Raw genomic sequence first — 17698 nt, forward strand, 5'->3', positions numbered from 1 at the left:
TTAGCAGGCGAGCAACTTTTCACAATATCTCTCAAGGTTGACGGTCTTTTCTCACGTCCTTATATCCAGTTATTCCATGGTTCCCATTGCTCTAAACAAGCTCTTTTGTGCCTCTGTGTTTTTTCCATACGTTGTCTCTGATATCAGCAATGACCCTCCACTCTCATTTCACCTGGTGAGTTCCTGTTTGTTCATCTTTTAAGACTCAACCAGTGGAGCCCAAGAGTTGCTTCCTTAGCAAGGCCTCTTCTAGCTCCAGATAACATAAACAGCTTCTCCCATAGCATTTTCACTTGTTTATCTCCGACCACTTATAATCCTGATAGAAATGATTTGCTTACTCATCCATCTCAGTTGCAAAACTGAGTTCCTCTAGGTCAGGGGCCATGATTCTTATATCTCTCCTTTAGCTGCTAACACTTAGGAGGTTCTCTGATATATGCTGTCTGAAAAAAATCAAATGAGTTATATTGCATTTTACATGTACTGTCTCCCTAACTGTGGCTGTTATTTACCTCTCCTCCATCTCCCCAAGAAACCTAATAATTAAAGAATAGTCTACTGTAGGACTTCCCTGGTGGCGCAGTGGTTAAGAATCCACCTGCCAATGCGGGGTACATGGGTTCAGTCCCTGGTCCAGGAGGATCCCCCATGCCGCCGAACAACTAAGCCCATGTGCCACAACTACTGAGCCCGTGTGCCACAACTACTGAAGCCGGCGTGCCTAGAGCCTGTGCTCCGCAACAAGAGAAGCCACCGCAATGAGAAGCCCGCTCACTGCAACGAAGAGTAGCCCCTGCTCGCCACAACTAGAGAAAGCCTGTGCACAGCAACGAAGACCCAATGCAGCCAAAAATAAATAAATTTAAAAAAAAAGTTTTAAATTTAAAAAAAAAAGAGTAGTCTGCTGTGCATTGATCAGGCAGTAGGCACTATGCGTTACCTTTTACACAGGATAACTTCATTTAATCCTTATCTCCACCCTGCAAAGGAGGCATTACTATTACTTTACATATAAAGAAACTGAGGCCCCAAAGGGTGAGGTATCTTTCCCAAGTCACGGTTAATAGGTGGTAGAGCTAGGATTGAAACTGAAGGCTCTCAGATTTCAAAGCCCACGGCCTTTCCACAACATCACCTGTTTCCTCAAAGACCTGTACCCGGTAAGTTGTCACTTGGTTATTTAATTGCTCCGAACTGCTTTGAATAGAACTGCAAGAGTCAGGCTCACTCCAACTTGCATCTGGAGCCTGGCTACTGCCACAGCTCATCCATGAAACCCTAGACGGTCACATCTAAATGCCGGCTCATGTGGAGACAAAGCCCAGATTCTCTCCCCGGCAGGAAGCTGTGTCTGCTAGCTCATGGAACCAGCCCTCCCTGTCCTGGGATCAGATGGAGCCCTGAGCACAGAGGCCCTCTCACACACAGTCCATGGGTTTGTCCCTGATGTCCAGCCCAGAAACTGTCTGCTCCCTGGCTCCCTGGAGAATGGAAGTTATTGGCTTCTGCAATGTTTTTCTGGTCACTAAGCCCTCAATGTGAAAGGTCTCTTGGATGGAAGCAAACAGGCCAAGTTTACCCAACCCAGCAAGGCGTCAGCCCCCTGAGCCACATTCCATTAGGGGCCCACAGAACAGCTGCGGCTTCTTCTCCTCAGCACGATACCTGCCCTCAAAGATGGAGGGCTTCCAGCCCCACTGCGCAGCTGACATGAAGCAGAAATCCACTGCAGAGCTCCCTCCAGGCTGGAGACTCTGTGCAGAATCCTCAGAAGTTTCCCCTGCTCCCTCCACTTTCCACTACCCCTGCTAAGCCTTCAGCTTAGGGGGCGAAAAGAGGCTCACAAGAGCATGTGTTCCCTAGTCTTTAAAATATCCCGAAGGATATAGGAGACAGCCAGAGGGGAGAAGAGTATTTACATGCTTGTGAATACCTATTACATGCCAGCCATTTTACATACATCATCTCATTTAATCATCACTGTAATTCTTTTCCCCATTTTAAAGATGTGCAAACTGAAACCCTCTCTAAGCACAACAGCGTATTTCCTTTCCTTGGTAAAAGGGATATTGTGAGACCTTTGACCTTGGGCCTGAGAATCCATGATTGGAGCTCAGCATGGAGGTGAGGTGGGACACGGCCGCACAGGTAGGATGCTTGTGTTAGTCATGTCTGCACATTGTCTGAGACTCTGTGATATCTTGCCCCGGGTGTCCCTGGCTGGAATCAGGAATTCTATCTGGACTGAGAAGAGGAAGCAATTTGAGTTTTACAAAAAGAAGCTTGAACTAGGAGTTTGAATATATTTTCTTGAGTCTCAGCTTTTATTACTTGACATATGTGAGCTCTTGCCTTGGTTTTCTCATCTGTAAAGTGCGAATGAAAAGAACAGATTTCCTATCTTAGGATTTTTGTGAGGACTAAATGAAATATTGAATGTGGGGTATGGGGAAGGCCCACAGAGAGCTGGCCTACACATAAGTGAGCCATGTTCTTGTCCGCTGTCCCTTCTATGAAGCTCCATCCATGACCGAACAACACTCCAACTCTAGATTAATTTTTCTCCTACCCCACCCACCCCTCAAGCTAAATGAAGAGCAGTTTGGTGTAGAGGAGGAAACATAGACAAAGAATTGGACTTGGGTTTGAGTCCTGATTTTATTAATTACTGGCTGTGAGATAATCAAGCAAATCACCAAGCTGCAATTTCCTTAGCTGTTGAATGGGGATGATATTAGTACTTACCTTCTAGAGTTGTCATGAAGACTCTATGAGGTTGTTAGAGATCTCAGTAATTAAAGTGGGAAAAAGAAGCTTAGGTTATTTTCTTTATCAGAGCCACAGTATTATGATGGTTTTCATGCTCTTGTGCATTGGATGTCTTAAGCTGAGTGCAGATTAGGGGATCCTGTCTAATTACAGGAAGGTACTTCTTTCCTTCAACACTGGGATCTGACCTGTGACAAATCTGTACTACACACTGTGTAAATGGCTAACAAGTCAATTGCAAACCAACGGAATATACAAATCTTAGTGCTGGTGTTGAAATCTCTTCAGAATAGTCATCATGATCTCAAAATGTGTTTCAAAATTTGCAAGCATCAAGTGTCAATCAAAACTGAAGATGAAACACTAAGAAAAAAAAGACTATGAGAGAATGAATGCACCAATGCTTTGTCAATTATTTTTTTAAAAATTGAAGTACAGTTGATTTACAATACTGTGTGAGTTTCAGGTATATAGGGAAGCGATTCAGTTATATATATTTTTTCTCAGATTATTTTCCATTATAAGTTATTACAAGATATTAATACTTTGTCAATTCTAATGTGCCATACAAATGCAAGCTATTCATCCAACAAAGTTTTTTGACCATCTGCTACGGGCCAGGCGTGCGCCAGGTGGTGAGGGTACAAAGATAATAAGACATCATCTCCATTAAGCTCACGGTCTGAGTAAGAGACAGATATGTAAACAGGTAGTTACAACACAGTGTGGTAAGTGCCATGACAGGGGAGGAGCAGAATGCTTGAAGCACCGGAGAGGGCAGGGCACTGTATTAGTTATCTATTGCTACAAAGCGCGTCACCCTAAAACTTAGTAGCTTAAAGCAAACATTTATTATCTCATCTATATACTGAGAGTCAGGAATCTGGGAACGGCTAAGCTGGCTGGTCTGGCTCAAGGTCTTTCTTGGGGTCAAGCTGTTGGCCAGTGCTGTTGTCTCTGAAAACTCATTTGGGGCTGGAGAACCCACTTGTAAGCTCACTCATTTGGCTGTTGGCAGGAAGTTTCCGTTCCCTGCCCTGTGGGCCTCTCCATGGATCTGCTCAAGACATGACTTTCCCCCAAAGCAAGTCATACAAGAGAGAGAGCCTGTGTGAGAGAGAGCACACAATATTATAACCTAACCTTGGAGGTGCCATGCTATCACTTCCGCCATTTTCTGTTGGTCACAAAGACTAACCATGGTACAGTGCAGGAGGGGAATACACAAGGGTGGGATGTGCACAGGTGGAGATTGTTGGGAGCCATCTGGGATGCTTGATACCACAGGCACTCAGCATACTGGAAGAGAGGAGGAACCAATAAAATTTTCGGAAGCTTAAGCTCAGGTGCATTTCTACTGCTTCTTGTAGTTTCTGCTGGATGCTGGACTATTAAGAGAGAACTTTCTTTTCTATTCAGGTAATTCTGCTAATAAACGGAAATGACATTGTAGAAAATATAAAGCAAGCTTAGAGCTATCAAGAAGTGGTAATGACATTGCTATTGGGGGCATCTTTCAGCTTGGTCTCCAGGGCTGCTGCACCCTGATGTCAGGCCCCACAGGCCCTGGTATGGCCTTTCAAGGCCACAGCCTACCCAGAACTGACCACCAGTAACTACTGCCTGCCATGCACTATTAACAGTGCACTTCACATTGTGCTTCAAGCATGTGTTCACGTGTCTGACATCCCTCTAGAGTGCCCTGAGGAGGCAGGGAAAATGTCTGCCTGGTACGTGGCTGTGTTCAACATCTAGCATGGTGCCTGGCACTACGCTTAACTGTTTGACAAAAGATTTCATGGAAACTGAATGAATACACTGTAAATGTCATATGGTCCATGCAGGTAAGTAATAATCACAACATTTAAGGAGCTATGCTAGATGTTTCCTGAGTGTCTGGCCCTATGTTACATGCTTTACATATATTATTTCATTTAATACTCATAACAACCCTATGGTAGGTATTACTATTCCCACCTAACAGATGAGGAAACTAAGGTCACACAATTAGGAAATGGCAGAGCCTGAAAGTAACTCCAAGTCTGTTGGACTCCAAAGCCTGTGCAAATATTCATATCACATCTTGTGGCAGATCTTCTCAAACAAAACAACAAAAATAAAAATTGCAGTTCTGAAGGACTTTGGGTGATTAGCAAGCCAGATAAAAGAAAATTAGACAGACTAAAGGAATAATTGATCAATATCTAAAACCAGGTTCTCGCCTTCACACAACACACACACACACACACACACACACACACACACACACACACACACACACACACACCACACCCCTTATTTTTCCAGGAAAGCCCAGCTTATGTCCCACCTCTTTGAGGAAGTCTTCTTAACTCACAGTGATACTTACCTCCCTTAAACTCCTGGGACATTTGTGATAGTGCCTTCAGCTGATACTTACCATATGTAGTCTTGATTTGCAGTTTATCCATTTTATAACTCAGGTCCATGGCTTCCTTCTCTATCCAGTGAGGGAGCTGGACTTCTTCTCAAACGTCCTATCTGGCTTGCACATTGTTGGAGGAACTTCCTGACTCCCCAAGGGCGCAGTCGCCTCCTTGCAGGGAGGACTAGGTGGTAGCCTGTGGTAGGCCCTCACTGATAGCAGAGCTTTCACCTGACTGTGCTGAAGGAACCTGCTTTCTACCATTTCCTGACTACCCTTAAGCTCCTAGGGACCTCTTATATTTAGCACAGGGCCTGGAGCACGGTAGGCTCTCTATAAATATTTCCTGGGTATATACATGAATGAGTGAATAAATGAAGTGGTGGTGATGATCATAACCTTAATGAAAACCTCACATCACTGGCATTACTGAATGGACATTACTTGTTTTGTGTTTTGACCTTCCCCAAGCGGCATCTCCTTCAGGCCCTTCTCTGCATCTCAAGGCTTTTTGCCTGGAGAACCAGGATGGAACATTTGGAATTAGAGTGGACAGAGCTATGGTCACGTAGGCAAACTTTGACTCGGCTTGTTTTAGACTGCCTGCCAACTCATCACCCTTCTCTTTGGACTTATTACCCCATCCCTTATTGCAAGATACTTTCATAACATGAGGCAATGCCCCTGTCTACAGCTTTGTTTGCACTGGTTACATATGTGATTGGCTTCCTCTCGGATGCCATCACCCATCTGCGGCAGATGTGGAGGGGGTTATTACTTCATCTTGGCAGTAGCTTTTCCCCTGGATCCCACGGTCAAATGGGAGCTCCCTAGGAATCCTCCTATAGCAGCTGTCCCCACACAAGGACACAGGATAAGAGGAGCCCTCCTAGTCATCTCCATGGATGCCTCTGATAGGACCTTTCCTTGTTTAACCTTTTCTCTATTGTCTGCCTTACTATTGGAAGGAATCTAGTGCAGCGTTAAAGAGCGTGGGTTTTGCAGTTACAGCTGGATTTTTATCCTGGTTCTGCTTCTCATCAGCTATGCGTCTTGGGCAAGTTACTTAAATTTCTTGAACCCTAACTTTCTCATATGTAAACTAGGAGTAATAGTATCTACTTCATAGGGTTGCTGTGAGGATGGAGTTAATGCTGCAAAGTGTTTAGAACAGAACCTGCAGTAAGATGCCCTGTCTCTATGGTAACTATCATAATTAGCGATTAGTTGCTGTGTCCACTGCTCTACACTGAGGCTGGAGTGGGTAGTGAGAGGCTGTAGGTGAGTTTGCATCATGACCATCCACATTTTGATGGAAGGAGAAGGAAATTCAGATTTACTGAATGCTGGCCCGAGAGCTTTACTTACCTGTATTTATTTCATGTTTAGAAGGACCCCCAACGGACAGGTGAATCTCAGGAGGTTAAAGAACTTTCTTGATGTCGCACAGCCTGGATGGGGAGCAGGTCTTCCTGACACATGTTCTTACCCTGTTCCCTAGCAGAATCTTCTAGGGCCCACTGGAACATTTCCATTTTCTCCTTCTCAGTGATGAATCCGTGCATTTACCTTGACATCCTTTTTCACACTTAAAACTAAAACTGCAGTGTGTGTGCAGTTCTTACCTCTCTCCCACTTCCTTTACTGGCCCCAAGATGTTCTGTGAGTCCTGTTCCAACTTCTCTTTTCCACTCAGCCCACGTCAGTCTGGTTTCCTGGCAAACTCTTTCCTGTTTCTCTGGGGCTATCACCCTCTTCCTTTCTGTACCCAGAAATTTCATTTCCACGGCCTCAGCTTACCCTGTGCCTGGGACCGTTTGAGCTAGCCTCAGCAGGATTGGTCTCAGTAGCTCAGGCCAAGCTGGCTCTGCTCCATGCAGAGGGAGGCAGGGGGCTTGGGGGATAGCTGGGAGGGTGGAGATGCAGAAGGCCAGTGGGGAACGAGGGGGGCTGATAGTCAGGGAAACAGTGACCCTGTTAGGTGAGGGCAGACAGTATGCCTGCGGATGCTGTTGAGGCAATCGAGAAATTAGGAGTGCTCTGTCAGGGCCCTTGGCAGTTCTCAGGGGGAGCAAAGTCTGTGAGGCCCAGGACTTGTGGGGAGTTTGGGTAAGGCAAGCTGAATGCTAGGTTTTAAGTGGGTATTGTATCAGGAGCTCAGTTCCAACAGGATCCAAAAATGAAGTGGGATTGGGGATTTATGGACGGGCCCAGTTCAAACAGTTTATTTGAGATAATAAACCATCAGACTGTCCTGAAAATTCTATTATTTTGGCATCCAGATTGGATGTCCCAGGCTGCCTCTCCTACTCAGAAGTTGCACCAAAAATTCTTTGGCAGATACTGGGTTCCGATTTTTAGTTCTGAAAATGCAATCTTTATACCTAATCCGTATTCCATGAACTAAAACATTTGGAAGAATGGTTATATGCCACCATTGCACTCCATTTTTCTGACTTCCTAGAATAAATCCTTTTGCCTACCATGTTATTTCCTTTTTTCAAATTAAAAATGTTTTAACTATACAAGCAAGTAATCATAAATGAAGGAATATATTTTTTGCAAAAAATTAGAGAAATAAACAAGCTAACAAGTAAAAGGTAAAAAAAATCTTACACACCCTCACTCAACCCCACTTCCTTCTGTAAATTATCCTCCTACTTAGGGAGTACTGTAAATAAGCTCCTGTTCTAAGTTTTTCCAGGCACTTAGGAAGATGCAGGAGCATACAGGGTTACAGGTTGGGGGAAAAGGAAACTCCCCGACAAGGAGTATTTTATCGCTCACATTGTTTATTTTCACTGTTCATGGTGATAATAAAATGCAGATTTTACTATTATTTATCATTGTTTTCAAGTTATTGTTTAAAATTATTGTTTCATGTTATCCTCGGTTGACGCGTCCACTTACTGCCTACACCCAGGGCAGACATCTCCTCCTGCTTTGCCCCCCAGCGGTATGCCGCTGAACACACAACCAGTATAACATGCTTGTATTTTTTAATGGGATAATCTGTACATATTGCATATTGTAATCTGCTTTCTCTCCCTCACCTCCATTTAACAATGTCTTTGAGATCTTTCTGTGCTAGCACATACAATCAGTATAATTCTATAACCTTTTTATTCACAGCTGCATAGTATTCCATACTATGGCTGTACCATTGTCCTATTAATAGATATTAGGTCATCCAATTTTGTGTCACTGTGAATGCCCCGATAGCTCAAAATTGGAAGCAGTTTAATATCTAATGTCCTTTCATGACATCTAATATCCACTTTATGGTAATAATATTCATTTATTTAGTGCTTAGTCTGTACCGTCGTCCCCCCTTATCTGCAGTTTCAGTTATCCATGGTCAACCATGGTTTGTAATATTAAATGGAAAATTCTAGAAATAAGCAATTCATTTGTTGTAAATTGTGCACTGTTCTGAGTAGCGTGATGAAATCTCGAACCGTCCCAGCGGGATGTGAATCATCATTTTGTCTGATGTATCCTGCCCCTTAGTCACTTAGTAGCTGTCTAGGTTACCAGATTGCTGCAGTATCACAGTGCTTGTGTTCAAGTCACCCTCATTTTGCTTAACAATGGCTTCAAAGCTCAAGGACGTGATGCTGGCAATCCGGATATGCCAAAGAGAAGCCATAAAATGCTTCCTTAATGTGGAAAGGTAAAAGTTCTTGACTTATTAAGGAAAGGAAACAATTGCACGCTGAGGTTGTTAAGATATACAGTAAGAATGAATCTACTAGCCGTGAAATTGTGAAGAAGGAAAAAGAAATGTGTGGTAGTTTTGCTGTTGAACCTCAAACTGCAAAAGTTATGGCCACAGTGCGAGAAAGTGCTTAGTTAAGATGAAAAGGGCATTACATTTGCACAAAAAAGTATCTTGAAAGAGAGAGACCACATTCACATAACTTTTATCTTAGGACAGCGGACCCTTGAATGACATCGGTTTGAACTGTGCAGATCCACTTATATGTGGATTTTTTTCCCAATAAATACACACTACAGTATTCCGCGATCTGTGGATGGTTGAATCTGGGATGCAGAACCATAGATTCGGAGGGCCGACTGTAAAGTTATGTGCGGATTTTCAACTACAGTGGAGATCAGCATCTCTAATCCCCACGTTTTTCAAGAGTCAACTCTCTGTTGTAACAATTGCTCTATTTTATTATTACTTATTGTTGTTAAACTCTTACTGTGCCTAATTTATAAATTAAACTTTATCACAGGTATGAATGTATAGGAAAAAGCGTAGTATATATAGGGTTCAGTACTATCAAAGTTTTCAGGTAGCCATTGGGTGTTTTGGAATGTATCCCTCAGCAGTAAAGGGTGACTACTGTACCAGGGTCTGTTTTAAGCACTTTGCACATTGTGATTTGTTCAATTCTTAGAAAACAAAATGAATCAAAACAACCACAAAACTCTGTGAAATAGATACTATGTATTATCACCCCTATTTCACTGCTGAGGCAACTAATCTCACCGACTAAGAGCGGCTGAGCTGAGCTGGGATTCGAACCCCAGGACTCTGACTCCAGGATCTGCACTCTTGATCTCATTGTCTGTGTGAGCCTTCTCATGCATTTGTACAAGTTTTTCTCCAGATTAGATAGCTGGAAATGGAAATTTTTGATACACGCTTCCAAGTGGCCCTCTAAAAAATGGTTGTACTAGTTGACATTCCCACACAGTCTGAGAGTACCATTTCCCCTGAAACCTTGCTATTGCTGGATTTAATCAGGTTAAAAAAAAATCCTCATTTTTGACAATCTGAAGGGGAAATAGAAAATGTCTTTATTTGGCTCTCTCCCTTGAATGCTAGTTTGGCTAGCATGGTACATAATTCTAGGCTCAAAAGTATTTAATTCCAAATTTTCAAGTTATTGCTTCATTGTTGCCCAGCATTCAGTTACCTTTTGGAAGTCTGGAAGCCAATCTCATTTTTGTTCCTTTTAGGACACCTGTTTTTCTTCTCTGAATTCTTTTTCTCTTTGTTTTCTTCTTTGTTCTCTTGGCTCTGAAAATTTACCTTGCCTGACACTTGGCAGGCCCTAAGAAGTCTTGAGCCTTTCTTTGAGTTGGGGAAATTTTCATTTCTTATTTTTTTGTAGATCTCTTCCCCACCGAATCTCAGTTCTCTCTTGATACTTCTTTTGAATAAATGGAGTCATTTGTGAATCTATCCTTTGTGTCTCTATATTACTCAACTTGGGCTGCCATAACAAAATACCATAGACTGGGTGGCTTAAACAACAGAAATGTATTTTCTTACAGTTTTGAAGGCTAAGATGAAGGTGCTGACCAATTCAGTTTCTGGTGAGGGCTCTCTTCCTGGCTTGCAGACAGCTGCCTTCTCACTGTGTCCTCACATGACAGAGAGATAGCTCTAGTGTCTCTTCCTCTTCTTATAAGGGCACCAGCTCAATCAAATTAGGGTTCTACCCTTCTGCCCTCATTTAACTTTTATTATCTCTTCACAGGCCCTATCCCCATATACCTTGAGGTTAGGGGTTCAACATGTGAATTTGGGAGGAAGGGGACACAATTCAGTCCATGGCAGTCTCTTGATTTTTCTCTCAAAATTCCCATTCTTGACCTTTTTTGCATATTCAGGGAAATATATCCCCACTTAGCTTCTGGAAAATATCCCCAGTTTTTGCCATATACATCATATTATTTATTCTATCCATTGTTTTACTTAGTTTTACTATCATCTTTTAAAATTTCCATTTTGTTTGCTTGCTGTTTTTCCTTTATCCTAGCAGTTGTTTGTTTCCTTTTCATAGCAGCCTCCTGCAATATCCCCATGCATCTTTCTAAGGAGGATATTATTTAGAATTTTTACAATTTTTTTTTCTGTTCTTTTATCTGTCTTTTCTCTGGGGTCAGTTTTCAGTTTGTTCATCTTTTTGTTGTTATTGTTAGTCCTTTTCTTTAGAGCTGTTGAATTTCCTCAAGAACTGGTGATATGTGGCTTTCCATTAATATCTATATTTAAAGGAGAGGTTAATTAGTAGGTATCTTGTTTAAGTTTCTCCTTTGGTTCTTTTTTTTTAAAATAAATAAATTTATTTATTTATTTATTTATGGCTGTGTTGGGTCTTTGTTGCTGCACGTGGGCTTTCCCTAGTTGCGGTGAGCAGGGGCTACTCTTCATTGTGGTGCATGGGCTTCTCATTGTGGTGGCTTCTCTTGTTGCAGAGCACAGGCTCTAGGCACGTGGGTTTCAGTAGTTGTGGCACACGGGCTCAGTAGTTGTGGCTTGCGGGCTCTAGAGCACAGGCTCAGTAGTTGTGGTGCACGGGCTTAGTTGCTCTGCGGCATGTGGGATCTTCCCAGACCAGGGCTCGAACCTGTGTCCCCTGAATTGGCAGGTGGATTCTTAACCCCTGAACCATCAGGGAAGTCCCTCTCCTTCGGTTTTGAGCTGCTTCCTCTACAGGCTCCTCTGATCACTAGACGGTTAGTTAGGACTCTGTAAGTAGGACATTTTGACTACAGTCTTCCATGTAAGGTGCTTGGAGCAGGCAGGCAGGCAGGCCTGGGGATCATCCCCCTCCCACTTCATCCACCCCCAAATGACAAAATAAGGAGGCGTTTACTTCAATGAAACCACAGTTGACAAACTAGACAGGAACGATTTTTCTTTTTCTTCTTTCTGTGTCTGTGAAAGGTGGTTGAGGTTACTTTCAGCCGTGCTTTTCTCACAGGTCTTTACACCCCAGCAGGTGCCCTCCCGGGACAGGTGATTTCCTTGCTTAGAGTGAAGCTCTGTGTTTTATCTGGGGTTAACCAACCCCACCCCACCCCCACCTGCAGCTGCCTGAAGTGGAGAAAGGAGGAGAGAGGTCTGTTGCTCAGAGAGCCGTTTAAAGATTAATAACCCTGATGATTGCTTCACAATCCCTTCTCATTCTTTCTATCTGTTTCCTCGGAGCTTGGAGATCCTCTGCTTCAAATTGTCTCTCGAGAGTGTTTTGGAGTGTGTTAATACTCTGCTCTGGGACTTCCCCTGGTGGCGCAGTGGTTAAGAATCCCCCTGCCAATGCAGGGAACACGGGTTCAAGCCCTTGTCTGGGAAGATCCCACATGCCACAGAGCAACTAAGCCCGTGCGCCACAACTACTGAGCCCGCGTGCTGCAACCTCTGAAGCCTGTGCATCTAGAGCCCATGCTCTGCAACAACAGAAGCCACCGCAATGAGAAGCCCATGCACCGCAACGAAGAGTAGCCCCTGCTCACCACAACTAGAGAAAGCCCGTGCGCCACAATGAAGACACAACGCAGCCAAAAATAATTGATAATTAATTAATTAAAAAATACTCTGCTCTGGGTTCTCTATCGTCTGACCCCCCCATGCTGTCTATCCATATTTTTGGCATTTTTTGCCTCCTCTCTTGTTTGCTACTACTGGTTGGGACTTACCCATTATTCTGTCTTTTAAGGGATTTGGGGTGAGAGAGCTGGTGTATGTTTATGCTTAGTTCTCCATCTTGTTTGCTTCCCCCGTTACATATTATCTCTCCTCTTGATAATGAAATTTCTGACAATAAAGCATGCTGTTGGAATACAGCTTCTTTGTTAATTGAAATAATTTCATTTAATGAAAAGCACTAGAAAAGCCCTAGACACTTGCATATATTGTCGCTTTGAAGCCTCACAACAATCCTGTGATGTAGGCATCAAAATTCACATTTGGGGGAATTCCCTGGTGGTGCAGTGGTCAGGACTCTGCACTTGCATTGCCGAGCGCCCAGGTTCAATCCCTGGTCGGGGAACTAAAATCTCACAAGTCGTGTGACGCGGCAAAAAAAAAAAAAGAATCCACATTTGGTCAATGAGCAAGCTGAAACTCTGGAAGGTTAATTGAATTATTGAGGTCACACAATTAATAAGAAATAGGCCTAAAATCTGACTCCAAAGCCTTCTTTATGCTGCTATACACTGTTTAAATGTTACATTTGTTTCTGTTCTATTTATTTTTCTCTAGCTTTCAGAATGTTTATCTCTTTTTTTTTTTTTTTTTTTGCGGTACGCAGGCCTCTCACTGTTGTGGTCTCTCCCGTTGTGGAGCACAGACTCCGGACGCACAGGCTCAGCAGCCATGGCTCATGGGCCTAGCCGCTCCGCAGCATGTGGGATCTTCCCGGACCGGGGCACAAACTCGTGTCCCCTGCATCAGCAGGTGGACTCTCAACCACTGCGCCACCAGGGAAGCCCTGGAATGTTTATCTTTACTTCTCCCACTAATATATAAGTTAGGCCCTGGCTATAGTTTCTTATTTCTATTGTGAGATATCTGACATAATGTTCTACAAGCAGCAGTCAGTTTAAACTTTGTAAGCCAACTAGGTAAAGCAGTTTATTACAATTGTGTTATTATCCTGCACATAATTACATATTAGAGTGGGGCAAATGCTTTATTTGAGGTCTTTAAATGTTTTATTATGTCCACTAAATTAACGATTGGATTGCAAATCAAAATTAAAGCTGGAGGAAAGGTCAAAGTTCAGCTTCTGGCTAGAGTTGTTACAGCATCTGTCTGAGCAATAACTCTGCCTCAACAGAAGGGAGAACAAGAGGAAATACCTATTGAGCTCTAATATTAGCGCCAATCATTTTCTCCTATTTCTTCAATATTGCAATATGTTGAGATGAATAGAATTGTGATTCTTTCATATATTCGACTATATTCACTGTCATGTTGTTTGCTTGAAGCCTGTCTCAGGAAGAGACAACTTTCTGAAGGAGACAGAATCATGTCTTGATGCTCCTAAGGAAGGGGTAACCTGAGCTTATTTGTTCTAATCCCATTTGGTTCATTCATATATTCATTCAACAAATATTCATTAAGCAGCTATAACATTGGTTGCATAATAAAACCACCCAGGGAACTTTTCTAAAATACCATGACCAGGTTTCACTGCTACACCAATGGAGCCCAGGCCCATGTATTTTTAAAGCTCCTCAAGCAATTATGATGCATATGAGGGTTGAAAAACCTCTGACCTATGATATATTACAAACTTTGCTAGCCACTGTGCTTACAAATAAAAAATAATAATTGCTAATATTTACTGAGTATGTGCTATACATCAGGCACTGTTCTATGTGTCTTATATGTATTAACACATTTAATGATCTCAACAACCCTAGAAGGTAAATATTACTCCCATTTATAGATGAGGAAACTGAGGCACAGGGAAGATCAGTAACTTGCCCAAGGTTATACATTTAGGAAATGGTGGAGTCTGGTCCTGGAGTCCAGGCCCACTGTGCTGTGGCCTACCAACAGTATCAGAGTCTAGTAAATAATGAAAAGATAGGCGTTATGTATCAAGGAAGGCTTCCTGTAGGAGGTGGTAGCTCAATTAAATAGAAGAAACATGGGACCCAGCAAGGAAAAGTTGTGGGGGAGAGCTTCTAAGTTTCTTACCTCCCCACCTCCCAGGAGTTCCTTCCTCCCTCTTCCCCACACTGAAAACAATGGAATGTCCACAGTCATCCTTAACACGCCTAACATTTCAACTGGGAAGACTGAAGTCATGCACAATTACTCATGCAATTTTTCCTCCTGACAATAGGTCCTTCTGTGGGCTTCTCATTCAAATATATAAAGCTCCACTCTGTTGTTTTTAAAAAGCCTTTGTTGTAGGAACAATTCACAAACGTGTCCAACACCCATTGGTTCCCTACCCCCTTCTCCTGTCCCCTCACCTGACTGAGTTGCTAGAAAACAATTCCCTAGCTTGTCAGGGACCTGTGCCCCATTGCCCACTCTGCCCCAAATGGAAGCTAACCCTGCCTCTCACACTGCTTCTAACCACGTCTAAGTTTAAGTTTGAGGTTAACCTCAGGGAGTATTTGGCCACACCTGCCACCCCCTCTGCTTGGCCTTGGGGCCAGGAACAGACTTTCTGCTGAGGGAAGGGTAATGCTCTCATGCTGCTAATTAACCGTGGGAGGAGAGGAAGCCCTTTCCAGACGCCAAAAATACCAAGGAAGAACTTTATAAAAAGCACCCTTTGTACCGGCAGCCCCGTCATTCAGCCCAGCCTAGGCTGGGACTAGAGGGAAAAAATAAACCCTTCGGCAGCCCTCAGGGTCACTGCATCCCAAGTGGCCACCTCCGGAGGCCATGCCCTGAGTGTCTGCCGAGGACAGGGTCTCAGGAACATGGCGGGGAGTCAGGCTGCCTTCCCACTGCCAGCTTAGGCAAACCACAGGAAGCTGCCTGAAGCTTGTGTTTCAGGCGTGTTTACGGGTGACTTGTGACTCTTTGTTAGAATAGCCACAGGCCTGTTTGGTAATTTAAAAGGAAAGGAGGGCAGGTCTGTTGAGGCGTGAGGCAGAGCTGCAGGAGATTGCCTGAGTCTGGGTAATCTCACTACAGCAGGTCCCTTTCCTACCCTGTGCTTATCAGACTCCGGGCTGATCCTTACTTTGAGGATAGGTCTGCCTTTGAGGACATCACTGTAGGCCTGCCCAGTTGCCTTAGGCTTGGCTGCTCTAGGCATGAGTAGAGTCTGCAGTGCCTGGCAGACTTGGGATCCAGCGGGGTGCTATGGGGGGAAGGTTTGAGTTGCTAGGAAAATCGGATTTGGCTGCAGGCTGGGAATTGGAGGCTTTCTCAAGCAGGAAGGCTGCAGGGCCATTTGGCTGGGACCTTAAGCTCAAGAGGCTTCAGAATTTGTCTGCTGATCAGTGTACGGGAATGAGGTGAAAGCCGAGCGTGGCCCCAAAGATGGAGAACCTCAGAATCAAAGCTTCCAGAGCCACATTGAGGTTCTTGGAGAGCCTGTTTACATGGTCTGCCTTACTTTACAGGGGTGAGGACAGATTCCCAAGCCGCTAAATTGCCCAAAGCGGGAAGTCGGGATACTAGAATTTCATACCAGGCAAGTTTCCCAGTCTCTCACTCCAATAACATTTTTGCATCTGCGTGGACAAGGGGAAAAGTCCTCCATTATAATATCACATGTACAGGATCCTTCGCAGCTCTGCGTGCGATGGCACATCTTTCTTTTCTTCCCTTCCTGTTGATATAAGATCTCCTTTATAGATTCCTCAAGTGTCAGAGCTGAAAAGATCTTAGAAGCCACGTAGATCAATTCTTTTATTTGACAGAAAAGGAAATAGAGAACTGGAGAGAAGTGATAGGCACAAAGGCACACAGCTAGTTAACGATCGCTAGGATTGAAACCAGGTCTTCTGCCATCTAGTCCAGGGCTTTTTCCATAATACCACACCCTTTATAACAAGTAACATTTGTATATTAGGGGGTTCCTGACTACTCCATGTTCTAGTTCCCATTTTACTCACTTTCATGCATAGGGCCTTAAACTGTACCTTGTATATGATAAAATGATTTTTTGAAGACTTTCCACTATTTGGCATTTTGATGAAACAAACAAAAAAATAAAAAAAATTAGGTTAGGAAGAAGTTATCACAATAGAGGTTTCCAGTTTGAAATGCAGATGGACCAAGGTGGAATAGCAAATTCCCAGATTCTAAGGCTTTGCTGCTGAAAGTCATCTATGGACCAGTACTATGAGCATCATCTGGGAGTCCTGCCCCAGTCCTGCCTTTTCAGAAGATCCCTAGATGACCTGAATACATACTAAAGTTTGGGTAGTCCTACTTGAGGGTAACACTAAAAAAAAGTCCTCCCCTCCTTTTCCTACCCAAATGCTTAACCTTCTCCTACCTCCCTCTTGTTCCTCCACCCGCCCCATCCTCACTCCTAAATGTTGCTATGTTAATCTTCTGCCTCATCTTGAACTTTAAAGCCATAGCAGGGATGGTAGGGGGGAGGGGGTAGGGGGGTAGGGGAATGCTATATTTTAAAGGGGGGCTCAAAATGGAAATTTTTAGAAAAATAAAAGAGCCAATTTGAAAGAACTTTTGCAGCTCTAATGCCATGTTGTTAATGTAGAAGTATAAACATCTACTATGTTTATGTTGGCTCACTTGTAAAATCATCATCTTTGGTTATATTTAGGAATTTGATGGCTTGGAAAGTATACTGAAAGACTCTGAGAACAAAAATAATTTCCTCTTAACTCTCTTGAAAATAAGAAAATCTCTTTAAAAAAAAATCCCAATAACATATTTTCTCTGATTTATTATCCCCATCAACCATCACGTGTTTCCTCCTCTTAACTTTTTCTCTCTCTCATCATTCCTAGTTCAATTTCCTCATTTTATTTACATTTTTTAAAATAGGATTTTTCTTATTACTTATTTCTTGCAGAAAAATTAGGAAATAAAGAAGCAAAAGAAAACACAACAAGAATCCCACTGATGTAGAAACACCTACAAACCTTTTATATAAAATTATCTCAAAACTTTTTGTGAATGTACTTGTTCACAAAAAAAGGATAATGCAGAACACAATAATTAGTATATACTTCCTTTTAAATGGAACTATAAATTAATTTCTTTACACTTGTGCATATAAAAATGAATGGCATCATTTTTATTAAATTCTGCCATATGATTGTACC

General features: G+C 43.0%; 1 non-coding gene across 1 annotated transcript; it reads left to right on the forward strand.

Moving 5' to 3' along the window:
• The first annotated feature begins 12896 nt into the window (after positions 1-12896).
• On the forward strand, positions 12897-12969 carry TRNAA-UGC (transfer RNA alanine (anticodon UGC)). Its single transcript has one exon. It is a non-coding gene; the product is annotated as a tRNA-Ala (tRNA).
• The last annotated feature ends 4729 nt before the right edge of the window (positions 12970-17698 follow it).

The sequence above is a fragment of the Tursiops truncatus genome, chromosome 8 (genome assembly GCF_011762595.2).
Source record: "Tursiops truncatus isolate mTurTru1 chromosome 8, mTurTru1.mat.Y, whole genome shotgun sequence".
NCBI classification, from domain to species: Eukaryota; Metazoa; Chordata; class Mammalia; order Artiodactyla; family Delphinidae; genus Tursiops; species Tursiops truncatus.